The following is a 16,060-nucleotide window of genomic DNA, read 5'->3' on the forward strand; positions in this document are numbered from 1 at the left end:
TTCATTTGGAATACTAAGTATCCAATTTTGCATATGGTAAGTGATCATAAAACTTGCATCAACAATACTCCTCAAAAACCCATAATTTTATTTTACAGGAGAGTTGGTTATTTTCAATGAAATTATCACAGTAATAAAAATGTTTATCAATGGAAAACAACACCATCCTTAATTCTAAATACCTCCAATCGTGCGGAAAGAAACCAAAAGCTTAAAGTTTTAAAAGTTTACTAAAATATCAATCTCCTTTAAAACAAAATTATATTTCTAGTAGTTCTTCGAGATGGTTTGGGGTCCCTATTCCCCCTAGACCATATCCTTCGTTCTAGACTACTTCTTGCCTATGAAGAGTACCTAGCCTTTTCTTGCTCTTTTTTTGGTCTTTTGTTCTCTTGCTTGTTCTTTCTGTGGACACCGTTTGGCGCTTCTGTTGTTGGCAGTCGCCTTATACGTTTCAATCCCTTAGACCCATGCCGTCTCTTGTAGACATTAATAAATTTATCTTATCTTATATATGTTTTTTGTCCCAGAAGGCATAATCTTTATCGGCTTATCCTACATCAATTTCAATTGCTTGGTTCAAACAAGATGAAAGGTAAATTTAAGCAGCCATGTTTTTCTAGGTTAGTAACACATGTTGATGCTGTAAAAAGTTATCTTACTAAATTAAAAATATAAATATTACCTTACAAATTACCATATCTATGGTCTACCTATTTGTAGTGGACTTTTTAAATCAAACTTTCATCCATCTTAATGTATTACCATTTTGGTAAAAGGTTACTGTGGAACATCTGCAATGTGTGTTATTTATATATAAAAAAATACAAAAAGTGGAAAACTAATACTGCACGACAAGATGGATAGTTTGAAATAAAATTGATGCAAAATAAATTTTCCAAAACCCATGTGGATGTATATTTCTCTGCATTTTGGAAGGGATTAAAATCTCTAGAAACAAGTTGCCAGGAAGTCAGATAAGATGGTATTATTACGATAATAGAAAAGCTTCTATTATTAGTTAATGGTAATCTGTTTGTAATCTATTGTAAATATTAGACTGTTTCTAATATTAGTTAGTTGTAGTTATCTGTTAGCTTTCTTTATCTTTCTTTTAGCTAGAATAGAATATTTCTATTCTTTTAGCTCTCTCAGATTCCATATAGCAAGACAACTGCAGAGATATGGGCAGATCTCAAAAATCTTCATGAGACTTCTAACAAAAGTAGAGCTTTCCTCTTGAAAACACTTTGTCTTATATTATCATGGATGAGCAAAACTCGCTCCAGGCTCACCTGAATAGGATTCAGGAAATCCATGATCAGTTGCTTCCCATTGGTTGCAAGATGGAGGAAGAGGACATTGTGTTTATCACTCTCCAGAGTTTACCAAATTCCTACGAGCATTTTATTGAGACTCTCAACATCACGTCTTCTGATGTTGATCTGAAGTTCATCGATCTCTACACACTTCTACTTCAACAAGATCGCTGAAAACAATAGTTCGGTATTGATTCCAGCTCCACCTCCACAGATGCTACTAAATCCTTTCAAAAGGATAAAGGCCAGTCTCAACGGAAATCCTCTACTCCAAATTCAAAAGGCTCCTAAAAGAAGAGCATTCAATGCAACTATTGCCACAAGTTTGGTCACATGAAGGTTGAATGTCACAAAAGCTTAGCTGCCCAATCTAAGCAATCAGGTTCGCAACCCAAAGTGAATAGTGCAGAGCAAACTAAGCAAATGGAATCCACCTTTTATGCAGTGTTACCCCAGCGCAGGGGTCCGACGATGTGGGGGGACGTCGGGACGAGTTTCGGGTGAGGGAAAAAAATAGCCTCAATTTGGGGATGGCAAGGGTGCGGCGGGGGTGCGGCGGCAAGGGAGCGGAGGGGGGGTTCAGGGGAGGGGGGAGGAGAGGGAGTGGGGGGAGGGGGTTGCATAGTATATATATAATATTATTAATATATATGATTGAAAATGCTAATTATGAAATGATACTTCAATATATTATATAACAATGTAACATTAACATATCAAATATAGTTGACTACAATGAATAGAGAAAATTAAAATGTGATTCACAAACCATAAGTTCAAACTTGAAACTTGAAATTTCATAACCATTACTATTACTAATGACCATTTGACAAATTAACTTAGTTCAAGATGCAAGATTCAAAATTCATTGTTCAAATATGATTTTATGAATATCATATATCATAAAGATGCTCATGATGACAATGAGCTGAATAGCATGAAACAGTGAACTAATAATAATGTATCATAGCCATATAGAAGTGAGTATAATCAACAAAATGACAAAATGCCAATAATGAGAATGGATGATTCTCAAGTGCTCTCTAATCATCCCCTATGCCAAAGTCCTCATCACTGGAACTACTAGACTCCTCCTGGGTAAGATCCTGATCCTCTAAAGGGACACCAACTAGCCCTACATTGGCTTCTGCATCGGCATCCTCATCAATTTGAGCTAGATCCTCTAGCTCCACATCCCATCATGCTGCAGGGCTCTCCTTGTACTAGCGTGTCTTGCAATCTTTGAGCTGCAAGTGACCATGTACAACAACCAGCTTCTCCGCTCTCTTAGAGGTAAGTCTGTTCCTCTTAACAGAGTGAATGAAGCTATAGGTGGACCAATTCCTCTCTGTAGCTGAGGAGCTAGACACCTGAGATAACAAAGTTGAAAGTTACAACTTACAAGTTACAAACAAATGTTCATACAATTTGTAACAAATGATAAATGGTAAATCGATGATTAATAATTATTGAATTAATGAATCATAAATTAAAGCCAGCAAGGTAAAACTCTTCAACTTAAGATTGTAAAGGGCTGGAATTAGTTATTAGTATTACAAACCTGAGAAAGCAGTCGAATGGCTAGTGAGGTGATCTTTAAATTTTGTGACCCATGACATTTCCACCACAAAATGGGATTCTTTTGTGCCATGGTTTTGAGATCCACCTTTGCAATATCCGAGTATCCTACAAGTTACAAGTTTTAAAGTTTACAACATAATATTAAAATTATAAATAACTTAAATAAAGTTATAAGTAACAATTAATTATTAAAAGAACTTATAATTATAAAGAGTTTAGAGCACTGAATCAAGATTTAAGGATTACCTGAAAGACTAGCAAATTCGGACCACTCGGTGCGAATCTCACTAGCAGTCTCAGTATCATACAATTTGGCAATGCATCGAAAGAACCCATTCTTCACCTCATCATCCCGAAGTGGTGTGACTCTACCAAGCCTAGGTATGTACCACTTCGGGTTCAATGCATAGGCGGCCATGTGCAAAGGAGTGTTCAACTTCTCCCACCTATGGTGAATGATAGGCTCAATGTGCTCCGTATAGAATGCTAGAGTGGGGTCTCTCTCACGCACAACAGCCCTCATCTGCCCAAGCATGGAATCAATGCACTCATAAACCTCTCCAAGGCTAGGTGAATCTGCATCTCCATATCTGATCACCTGAAACACTGGAGTAATGATGGAGACTATGTATTTTGCATCACTCCAAAACTGATCACTCTTCACTGTCTCCTTTACCCTCTTCCCCTGCTCTGTTCTGGACTCAGGCCATCGATTCCATTCTTGTGTCATAACCATTTGTTGCAATGGCTCTTGCAACTCAATCATTCTCTCCAAGAGAATATAATATGATGCATACCTGGTCTCAACTAGTTTCAGGAATTGCTTCTTTGTGAAGTACCTGAAAAGTGCATGTGATGTATGGTGATTGCAGATAAACATCTGCACCTCTCTCCCATCATTAACCACCTTTCTAATCTACTCTATTTTCCCCATGTCTTTGAGTGCATTGTTCATGGTATGCACACAACATGGAGTCTACCAAATATGCCTATAAGCTGCCTCAACAAGCCTCCCTGCAGCTTTGCACACATGTGTTGCATCTGTCACAACTTGGACCACGTTTTGTGGTCCAACCTCCTCAATGGCTTCCCTAAGCACATGAAACGGAAAATCAGCATCTTTACGATGCCCTGAACAATCAACTGCCTTCAAAAAATATGGGCCCTCCGTGCATGTAACCATAATGTTGATGAGTGGACGATGACTAATGTCCATCCACCCATCCATGATAATGCTGCAACTTGAGTCCATCCAACATGCTTTCATTTGCTCCATCAAGATCCCAACCTTGTCATAGGCTCCATCCAACACTGTAGTCCTCAGCTTGTGGTCACCTGGTGGCACATATGATGGCTCTCCCTCATTCACTGCCATGGTCATCATCCTCACAATATAGGGAGATCGAGCCACATGTGTAGAGATGCCACTGGCAAAGAAGAAATCACCAACAGCATCATCTAACCGGTCCCTTGCATGCATGTTAAATAAATGAGCAATAGGGTTACTATCAGTACCACTTGCAGTTGCTTTTCGTTTCCCCCTATTGCTGTCCCCTGCTGAACTGTGTGTAGGTGAGGAGAATGATGGTGTAGGTGACATAGTCCTTGCTCTCTGATGCAAGATACGAGTACATGTATCTCGCTGCCCCTGTAACTGTTGTATATGTTGTACCTGTTGCCTAGCAAACAAAAATCTAGGCACTGGAACAACACTATCATCAGGAATGCCCCATAGTTTATTTACTTCAATTTTGTATCTAACATTCTCAGGATTTGATAAGAACATGCATGGGTTCACACCATAGCCACTCCAAAAAAGAAGGTGTGAATTAACTCTTGTAATGCTGCCAAACCATTCTGCTCCACATATATTGCACTTCCATTTGCGTGTGCCACCCCCTGAAGGTGTAGGGCGTGTAATTTTTGTAGCAAACTGTTTAAGAGAGGACTTTGGGTCATAAGGACCCCTAACATACTTCCTCAAAATCTCTGAAGGGCAATCAGTAGAAGGCACCCCTGGTGCAACATAAGGAGGCTCTTTCTCAGGCTCAAATTGACCACCTACATCAGCCCCATGATCACTTCCTTCAGGCTCAAGTTCAGGCTCATAATCAGATGCACTTGGCTCATTAATTTCCATGTCTTCTGCACTTTGGCTGGATCTAGAAGCCATTTATAAAACTGCATTTCACAAAATGAAAGTAAAATTATAAAAATGATCATGATACATTTCAGCCCAAGTAAAAATAATTTAAAACTTAAAACTTTACTATTTAATTTTAGCATTTACTATTTAAAAATTTAAAGTATTAAAAAATGAAACTAAATACTAAAAAAAAATATTAAATAAAAATATGGCAATATGGCATATGCTGAAACGTTTGACTAAGTTACTCTCAAGTTCCAAGTTTCATTCTTGATTCTTGAATCTTGTTGACAGTTGAATCTTCTTAGTTCTATGATTTTTTATTTTATTATCTATATTAATTTTTAGTTTTTAAATTTTTTCATTGTTCTTAAAATAAAAATATGGCAATATGGCATATGCTGAAAAGTATTTTACTAAATACGTTTCAGCATATGCTATATTGCCATATTTTTATTTTAAGAACAATGAAAAAAATTTAAAATTAATATAAATAATAAAATAAAAAATCATAGAACTAAGAAGATTCAACTATCAACAAGATTCAAGAATGAAACTTGAAACTTGAAAGTAACTTAGTAAAACTAAATACTAAATTTAAAAATGATAAATTGATTTTTAAAACCAAAAAAACTAAGTAAAATAAAATAAACCCTACCTTGAAGGCTCGAACTTGAGGAGACACTTGCCAAATCAAACTTTCTTGCTCCTCTTGCTCCTCTTGATTTTGCAATCCCTTGCAAAACCACCCACTAATCTCTCACAAGCTCCTCCAAACACTCTTTCTCACTTAGCTCCTTGCTGCTCCAAAATGGCGAAATGAAATGATGAAATGAATAAGAGATCTATTGGTCTTATTAAGCCTTCAAATAGACTACATGGGACCCACACCCAATTAGGGTTAGCATACTTAAAAAACAAAAACAAAAAGTATTGTTTTAAAAAAAAAAAATTGGGCCTCTTCTCGACGCACCCCGCGCGCACCCAGGAAGCGCCCCGCGAGCACCCGTGGCGCACCCACGCACCCGGGAAGCACCCAAGCACCCGGTGCTCGACTGGTGTGGCGAGGGTGTGACGGCGAAAAAGCCGCGAGCGGGGGTGCTTAGGTGCGTGACGCACCCGCACCGGGTGCGCCAAGCTTTTGACCCAGGTGCACGCACCCGAGTTACATTGCTTTTATGCCTTCATGGCTAAAAGACCAGTAGATCATCTAAAGTTGTCTGCCTGGTACATTGATTCAGGTACCTCTCGTCATTCCACCCACCGCCAAGACCGGTTCACTAACTACCAGCCTTACTCAGATTCTATGATTTTTGGTGGTGGAGAAGAGTACACCGTTGTCAATAAAGGAAACATTCAGATTCAGTCTGCTGGGAGGAATGTCAATTTCCTCAATGTGTACTATGTTCCAGGATGGAACTAAATCTACTATCAGTTGGTCAGTTACTACGACATTCTCCACACTAAAATGTCACCTTCAATTCACATCAGTGTACCATCACTGATCGGGCAACTCAGTCAATTGTTGCAGTAGGTCTTAAGGATCATGGTCTATTCCGCCTTACTAATTTTGGTGATTCTCAGGACATAGCTATGGCTGCTCGACAATCTTCTATTAGCACACTTTGGCATCAGTGATATGGGCACTTAAGTGGGCATTATCTCTCTCAACTTGCTTGGAAAGAGCTTGTCCTCGGTTTGCCAGAGATTCAGACTCAGCACCTTGGAGTTTGTGATGCATGCCAGGCTTAGAAGCAACATCGCAAACCTTTCACCAGTGGCGATTCATGGCGAGTTGCTCAAGTACTTTAGCTTGTTCATGCCGATATCTGTGGCCCTATGACCACTCTTGTTCTTGGGTCCAGGTATTTTATGTTGTTTATTGATGATTTCAGTATAAAAATGTTTGTGGATTTTCTTAAAAAGAAATCAGATGCATTTCCTTTATTTCAGGAGTTTAAACCTTTAGTTGAAAAAGAGTCTGTGAAATCTATTATTACTCTTAGATCAAACAATGGAGGGGAATTTTGTTCTAATGAATTCTCTAGCTTCTTGGATATTCATGGCATCAAACGCCAATTAACCACAACCCAGACACCACAACAAACCAGTGTAGTTGAACATCGGAAGAGAACAATCACCGAGATGGCTCGATCCATTCTCAAACACAAACATGTTTCGAAGAAGTTCTGGGCAGAAGCAATCAACACTGCAGGTTACCTTTTGAATCGGTCACCCATAGTGGCAGTCAAAGGTAAGACTCTAGAAGAGGCCCGGTCTGGTCGCAAGCCCAGAATCAGTCACTTACAAGTTTTTGGCTCCCTTGATTTTGTTTGGATCCCTGATGCGTCATGCACCAAGTTGGATGCCAAGATTCAAAAACTTATGCTTGCCGGAGATAGTAGTCTTCACAAAGCCTACCACATGATTGACACTAAGACATCTCGTCTCCTGTACAGTCGTGATGTAGTCTTTGATGAGCAGCGAGGACCATTCATGCTTGTTTCTCCTATTCCTGATCCAGCAGACCAACCTATGAAAGCTCATGATTTGGGAGTTAGGCTTCCACTGAGTCCACCTAATGGGTGGCCTCCAGTAGCTCTTGCAGCTCCCGTTATACCTGTGATCCCTGTACAGACACCTCTAGCTTCTACAAGATCACCTCGATTTGTAGATGCTTCACCTGACTTTGATCTAGATTCGTCAGACGAGGAACCTGATCATAGCATCCCCTGATACTAACATTGGCCATTCTCCTCTCCGACCTAAATGGTGGGCTAAGACACTTGTTGATCTTCATGATAATGAGCTCATTGATGGGAGAGCTATTCAGAAAAGAGCAAACCTACAGATTTTGTTAACTTTTCTCTCATGGCCAACACTAACAGTGTGTTTGAACATCAAACATATTCCAAGCCTAGAGGATTTCTAGAGTGGGAACAGGCCATGACATCTAAACACCAAAGCCTGCTGAAAAATTACATCTGGGTCCTTTCTGATCTTCCACCAGGGCGGAAACCCATTGGTTTGTAAATGGATTTGAAAAATCAAATACAAATCTGATGATACTTTGGATAAGTACAAAGCTTGTTTAGTTGCGAAGGGCTTTTCTCAACATCAAGGCATTGATTATGAGGAGACCTTTGCTCCTACTACAAAGATGAGCACGATCAGATTAGTCCTAGCCATGGCAACACAATTTGGCTGGAAGGTCCATTAGATGGATGTCAAGAGTGCTTTCTTGAATGGTGATCTCCACGAAGAGGTCTACATGACGCAGCCTTGTGGTTTCAAGGTTGCTAGTAAAGACCATTGGGTTCTCAGATTGGTGAAAGCTCTTTATGGCTTGAAGCAAGCCCCTAGGGCATGGTACATAAAAATTGATAAGTACCTCAGTGATCAAGGCTTCCATACGAGTACTTCAGACTCAAATTTGTACATCAAGACTACTAACAGTGACATCATCCTTCTGGTTATTTATGTGGATGATTTGATCATTACTGGCAATTCGGCATCTTTGATTCAAGGAGTCAAACAAAATTTATGTCAGTCTTTTGATACGACTAACCTTGGGCGCATGCATTATTGCCTAGGTGTTGAGGTTTGGCAACAGTCTTCTGGTATATTCATCTCTTAGTCTATGCCAGGGCTCTGTTAGACAAATTTTGTATGTAGGATTGCAAGCCTGCATTTACACCCATGGAGAAAGGTCTCAAGTTATCAGTGAAGTCTGATTCTCCTCCCATTGATGATACTACATACATGCAACTAGTAGGCAGCCTCATCTACCTCTCTGCTACTAGGCTTGATATCAGCTCCGCAATCAGCGACATCTCACATTTTATGACAGCTCCCAAGGCTGATCATTGGATGACAGCAAAGCATGTGTTTCATTATATGAAGGGCAATTCATATTATGGACTTCTTTACTCTCGAAGTTCTAATCCTAGAGTCAGTGGGTTTACAGATTCAGATTGGGTAGGCTTTGCTGACGATAAAAACTCAACTTATGGATATGTGTTCAATTTGGGATCAAGTGTCGTCACATGGACCAGTAAGAAGCAGCACGCAGTTTTTCTCTCGTCTACAGAGACCGAATACAAAGGGATAGTCAAGGCAAGTTGTGAAGTTGTTTGGCTTCGTCGGATGCTTGGGGATATGCAGATGTCACCAGCAAGACCGACCACTTTTTTTGTTGATAACCAAGGCATTATCAAGTGAGCACAAAATTCAGTCTTCCATGAACGAACCAAGCATGTGGATGTTCACTGTCACTACATATGACAGCTAATTGAAGATGGGACAATAGACCTGCAATATATTCCTACCACGGATCAAACTACAGACATTCTCACCAAGCCTCTTGGTCCTGATAAGTTTGTCAAATTCAAAGGACAACTTGATTGTGGATAGATTAACCATTAAGGGAGGGTATTACGATAATAGAAAAGCTTCTATTATTAGTTAATGGTTATCTGTTTGTAATCTATTGTAAATATTAGAATGTTTCTAATATTAGTTAGTTGTAGTTATATGTTAGCTTTCTTTTAGCTAGAATATAATATTTCTATTCTTTACGATCATTTCTTAAGGAAACATCACTTTATTCTTTTGTATATATAGAGCTCTCGATCTCTGTTAATAACAAGCAAGTATTTTACCAGTTACTTCGTAATAGGTATTATGTTTGAAAAATAGTTACCAAGAAACACAAAATATAGGACTGTGGACCACATTGCCATTCCTATACCCACTATTTGTGGTGACTCCTTTTTATACAAATAGCCATCTTCTTACTCATTTAATCACATGCTCTAATTTGATTGGTGTCTACATTTGATGGCAGTGGGAGGCAAAAGACCTTAATGAACAAGGATCCTGCCAAGCACTCGAATGCAAACATGCATAATCAAAGTAGAAGCAAGAATTTTTCTATGTTGTAGAAGAAATTGAAACTACTAATAAGAGACACAATATACCTAATTCTTTGGTTATGCAACAAATTGCAGCTAAGACCTTACACATTTAGTAACTCACATTCAGCCAACCTAATTCCAAAGCACATAAACATCAACCACAAAGTATACAAGACACTCCGACAAATGGCATTGAGAAGCATTAACATCAAATTTTTCTTTATATGTAGATTGGGATTTAAACTCAACCCTGTTTCCCAAACACTGTTCTCCATCAAATAAGGACACCACTGCCTTGAGAGAGTGGTAGCTTACTTATTTATATTCCTTTTTTTCCCTTTGAAATTTAAAACCTTTCTTGCCCTTGTTCCCTTCCTTCTATGTACTACTCATGTCTCTTCTCTCATATCTTCTCTATATCACTAAGTTACTAGGTCGGGTTCGGGGATGAGAACGCATTTCATGGGTTTGACGAAAAAAAAAGCCATTATGGTTTGTGGGGGTTTGTGTGTGTGTGTGTATGTTATGTATGCATAGATATGCATTATATATACAAAGGGAAGAAAAATATGCAAAAGTGTAAAACTAAATCATTTCATAGTATAACTAAATCATTTCATAGTATGAGTAATATCCCAGTTGAATATTTTCCTAAAGTTAATCATAAATAATTTCCAGAATACAACAAATAAGTTTGCAAATAAAACCCAGCCGAATAAACCAACAATGTACCTGTAAATGTTCATTAAAATGCGTTATTGCATTATACATCAGCAATACAATAACGAGATATCAAAAATCCAATCTTAAATACCGTTACAAAATCAGATTGGAAGGAAACTATAAAATACACCTATAATCTCAAAAGTAAATTCTGATGTGAATCCACCATAGTTGATGAATCAGGGCAACGTCCAATTCAGCCAAGAAGAACCTAAGGGTTGCATCATTGGATCCTGAATAGAAGTTGAAGCTTCCTTACGTTCTCCAAAGAGAAACCATAAAATCAGTCTCAAATTCAAACATGCTGAAAGTGAACTGGCTTCCTTCTTTTGATGTTCCACAATAAGCCTCTTCAACTTCCCTCACCTATCTTTCGTCTTATTTTCATTTTGTGACCTTTTAGCTCACTTTAAAATATTAAATGGATCCCTTTTAAATTTTACATTAAGCTCACAAAAGCCAATTTGAATATTTCATGAAGTTTGGCTCAAAATCCTAATGTCAAAGAATTGGAGACATTATACTATGATGCTTGATGATTGATTAATGTCAAATGCCAAAGATAAACATTAAAACATGAATCTATCATTCTAATGAAAATCTTTGCATTGAATTACTGAATTAAAATATAGTTCATGAAAGTTTGATAGTTGAAACATGATTCAAAGTTTAATGTTCAACAATAATTATAGTTTTGATCAATCATCAAATGGATTACCACAAAAATCATCATCTATAGGATTTTCACTTTTCACAATTGTTAGTAGACCCTCATTATCACCCAAACCGGTTTTGTTGGCACTAGATCCACCAAGTATCATGTCATCATCATCTACATCAAGCAGAGTGGCTCTAGCAAGATCCTGAATGGTCATATCCAAGTTAGTAGACTCGAGCGAAACATCCTGCAAATTTGCTGCCCCCTTTTGTATTTAAAATTCTTGCGTGCCACGAGATGCAAATTGATCTGAATAAACACCAAGTCCTCAACTTTTTTGGCAGGCAACCGATTACGCTTCACTGAGTGGATAAAGGAGTAAGTACTCCAATTCCACTAAGTGGCCAAAGAGCTAGCAACCTAGAGAGAAAACAAACAAAATAAAAAATAAATATTATGACATAAATTCAAGAATGTTAAATGTTAAAGTCTACAATGCAAGTGACCGAAAAAAAAGTATTAAAAAAAATTTAAAAATTTAAAACTTACGTGCCGAAGGATCTTAATTACAAGAGGTTGGAAGTACACATAATCTTGACCATGAAGGTACCACCATGTAATCATGTCCATTCTTCTTTGGCCATTTATAGTAGGAGGGACAAGATCTCTTCCTAAGATGAATATTACAAATTCTCTCCTAACAGCGACCCCCACCTCTAGATCACTAAAGATCCTAATAAGCTCCCTCTTGTACCCACTAGCAACCTCAACATCTCTATATGGTGGTACTCTACAAGGAATAGCAAGTACCTTTGCACTATAGTGTCTAGGAGAGAGAGCATAAGTGAGGAGGTAAAAAGGTGTGGTCATTTTATTCTAGCGATGGAGAAAAAATGCTTCCTCCTTTTTAGAAAAGGTGTCCTCAAGGTCATTCTCTCTACTTTGTATCACCTTGGATATCAAATGATGTTCATGTAAGCTATCTTGATGTAAGTTATGTCAATTAAAAATGTAGATATCTCTCAATAAATATTGATAAAGGAATGTATTATAAATTAAAATTTATAACTTCCCACTTTTATCCTCTCCAACATGGTGTCCATGACATCATAGACATCCCCAAGGCATGGCTCATCAATGTCAGCAAAGTGAAGCATGGACATGATTGGCTCGGTGAATTTCAACACATAATCCCTACGACCCCACATATCATCAACCAATATCATTGTTTCACTTTTTAGGCCCCATTAGTTTATAATGATCATTTGTGACATTGCCTCTTTTACCTTCACAAGTCGTCTCAATACGATTGTGTAAGAGGCAAAATGAGTTTGAGCCACCTAAGAATGTGTTAATAGCAACACATTTAAAATATGTAAACAACACAAAAATCATTTTATCCAATCGTGCAAAACATGCCATAAAATGATAAATTAAACTTTAAAATTTACCTTCAATAGTTCCAATTCAAAGAAAGTTCTGAAAATTGCTTGTGACATATGGTGCTTTCTCACAAACATCTAAATCTCCTCACCCTCATAAATTTGTTTAACCCAGTCTACTTTGCTTCTAATTGCTTGCATCACCAAATTAAGTGAACATACGGTGCACGGTTGTGATGACACCAACTCAGAGGTTGTCGAAAATCAAAATTCAACATTCATTACTACACAAATAGCTTAATTAATTACGAGTAATGATGAGTATATCTCATAATGCTTCTAGTAGTTAGAATGTTTAACCTCAATTCCTTATTCCCCTTTCTATAAATATCTTAAGGAGAGTGTGGATTTACTTGACATAGGGCACCTAACACCCGAATAGCCTCTAATTTTACTCTGCCTCTCCCTACACAACCAACTATCAACTCCTAGAGGTATAATAGGAGAATAAAAGAATTGGCTAAACCATTCTAATCACAAGTTATATTCATTTATAAATTAATCATAATTTCATTTAATATTTACTTCATATAATAGATTACATTCTAATTGCATGCATTCATTTGTTTATATATATATATATATATATATAACCTTGTTATATGTTTGTGCCTAACATATTTCATATTAAATATAAATTATATTTTAGTTCTTCAATATAAGTCTCTATTGACTTATTCGAAATTATTATCTCATAACAACTACCATATCATTTATGCAATGTCTCATATTTAACTACAGCTCTGGGTTCACGGTATCTATGGGGGCTTATCAGTATAATCGGAGGTAATGGGACTTACCTCCATGTAATTAATGACTAATCGTGAGATGCCTTTGCCAGTTCCGTCCAACTGTAGACTTCTGTCACTTGCGCTCGAGTCTATAGATGCCGCAGATAATAGTAATTGATTATATTTTCTCTCGTCTTCTAATAGATAATAGTAAATGATTTTGTGTTTCTTTCCTTCTTCGATCGATGGTGATAGTCAATGTATGGTCGCTCGTTTTTTACCCTTTTCATTGATCGTTTCTCATTGGTGGTTTCGCATAATATCTCTGTCGCCTATAAATAGGGTGTCCAAACGCAGTATCGAAAATTCATGTCCAATCATGACCCGTGGAAAAGTCATGTCAACGGAAACGGCTAAATGGTAAACTATTTTGTTTACCCTTTAGTTGCCAACACAATGCATGTTGACCATCAGCAACTAAAAGGTAAACAAAATAGTTTACCATTTAGCCATTTCCGTCAAGGAAACGACTAAATGGTAAACTATTTTGTTTACCCTTTAGTTGCATGTTGACCATCGGCAACTAAAAGGTAAACAAAATAGTTTACCATTTAGCCATTTCCTGGAAACGGCTAAATGGTAAACTAATTCGTTTACCCTTTAGTTGCCAACACAATGCATGTTGACCATCGGCAACTAAAAGGTAAACAAAATAGTTTTTATTATTATACAGAAGAGTTACATCACATAGATGTTTATTTTAGTATAGATCCAATGCTTTCAACTTTACCCAAATAATGATTAATTGTAAATAATACTACGTATTGTTCTAAGTGGTGTTTAGATATTAGATTTAACATTGGTGTTTTATTATAAGATGTATTAATATAATAGTATTTGTTATAATATATAATATTGATTTGGATATAAACAAGAGACGCAATGTGTCATAGTTCCTGCCTAACGCATAATGGTTGTAAAAGTGTAAATGAGTGAGAATCTAAATTAACATTGTGAATGCATTAATTTTTGCCTAGAAATGCACTTCTGGTCTGATAGGATTGCTCATATTTTGTTGTTAAATTCTCGTCCTAAAGATGCACTTGTGATCTGATAGGATGGCTCATATTTTGTTGTTAAGTTCTCGTGCTATATTATTATATCTTTCGGCATTTAAGCCCAAGAATAAGAGGCCAAAGTCTCCAATATGGCACTAAGTACTTAATATCATACTACGATCAATACATATGCTTTAGACAAATTTGCACCTTCTACATTGACAAATTATGTGCAATGAGGAAAGATATCCATACCAATATTTGAATTATAGAACTTGAATAAGTGATGAAGCATTTGGAGTATCACATTATATGTTTAAGCATACCATGCATGCTACTAGAGAACCATAAGTAGTTGGAAAAACTCTCCCAACTATGTATTATTCTCATCTTGATTATCAAACGGAACTCACACTATTTTTAATCATTAGCACTAAACAAAAACTAGGAAAGAGATATAATTAGAGATAAATAGTAGTATACAACAATAACAACATAAACATATATGCAGAGGAGAAAAGGATAGATAATATAGAGGAGGAAGAGGAAGAGAGATAAAATAGTAAGATAGAGTGATACCAACATAAGTTGTGTGTCTGTAGAGAGAGAGTGAGAGTGAATTAAATATAATTATTTTTCTTAATAAAACAAATAGTCAAAATAAAATCATGGTTACAATAAAAAATTAAAATATATTATATTTTAATTAATGAAACTAAGAATTTAATTTTTATATTAAAACTCACATTTCTATAAGAAAAAATGAAATGTATTGAAATATAAAAATATTTTATAAGTAAAACTAATTGTTTAGTTTTATATAATTAGAGAAGGTTTACTATTTAATGTTTTGTATTTCCAAATTTTTCATAAAATTAAGTAATTTTTAATTATGAAATAATATCTATATAATTTAATATGTACATTTGTAAATAATAAATATTTTGATGTTGATGAATAAATATGATGTAATAAATAAGAAATAAAAAGTTTATAAAAACTTAATAATAATTTATATATCTTTTAGAATTGAATTATTTCATTTTTGTGGTTATTTCTTTAGTATTTTTTTTGATATAAAATATAATTATTAATTTAATATTAAAATATATATTTAAGTTTTAAATGTATTTAAACTAAATGATAAATTGTTTAAATAAAAAATATTAATGATAATAAATGATATAATTTATAAATTGTAACACTTATCAATTATACATATTACAAACACTATTGTAAAGTATAATTTAAAAATGATATTGTTTAATTTATTTTTATAAAAGTAAAATAATAGTAATAATTCAACTACTTTTATTAAAAAAGCAAAATTTTAAAAAAATTAGAAATTCAAATACAAAGATATAACATATTGAAATTATATTAAAAAGACATATTTATTAGTTATATATATATAGAAGTATAATTTGAACTTATGCATTACATGAAGTTTTAGGAACAAGTTATATCAAATAGTCAAAAATAAACA

General features: G+C 35.8%; 1 protein-coding gene and 1 long non-coding RNA gene across 2 annotated transcripts in view; both read right to left on the bottom strand.

Annotated features, from left to right (window-relative positions):
* Positions 1–16,060, bottom strand: part of CPSRP54 (chloroplast signal recognition particle 54 kDa subunit) — a 121,047-nt gene that overhangs the window by 62,523 nt on the left and 42,464 nt on the right. The gene's annotated exons all lie outside the window — the stretch shown is intronic.
* LOC149557039 (uncharacterized) lies at positions 2,184–3,000 on the bottom strand. Its single transcript, XR_016352380.1, has 2 exons — positions 2,881–3,000; positions 2,184–2,689 (listed from the first exon to the last, which is right to left on the bottom strand). It is a non-coding gene; the product is annotated as an uncharacterized LOC149557039 (long non-coding RNA).

This window comes from Cupressus sempervirens, chromosome 5, assembly GCF_028749045.1.
Source record: "Cupressus sempervirens isolate cs-2001-9-10 chromosome 5, ASM2874904v1, whole genome shotgun sequence".
NCBI lineage: Eukaryota > Viridiplantae > Streptophyta > Pinopsida > Cupressales > Cupressaceae > Cupressus > Cupressus sempervirens.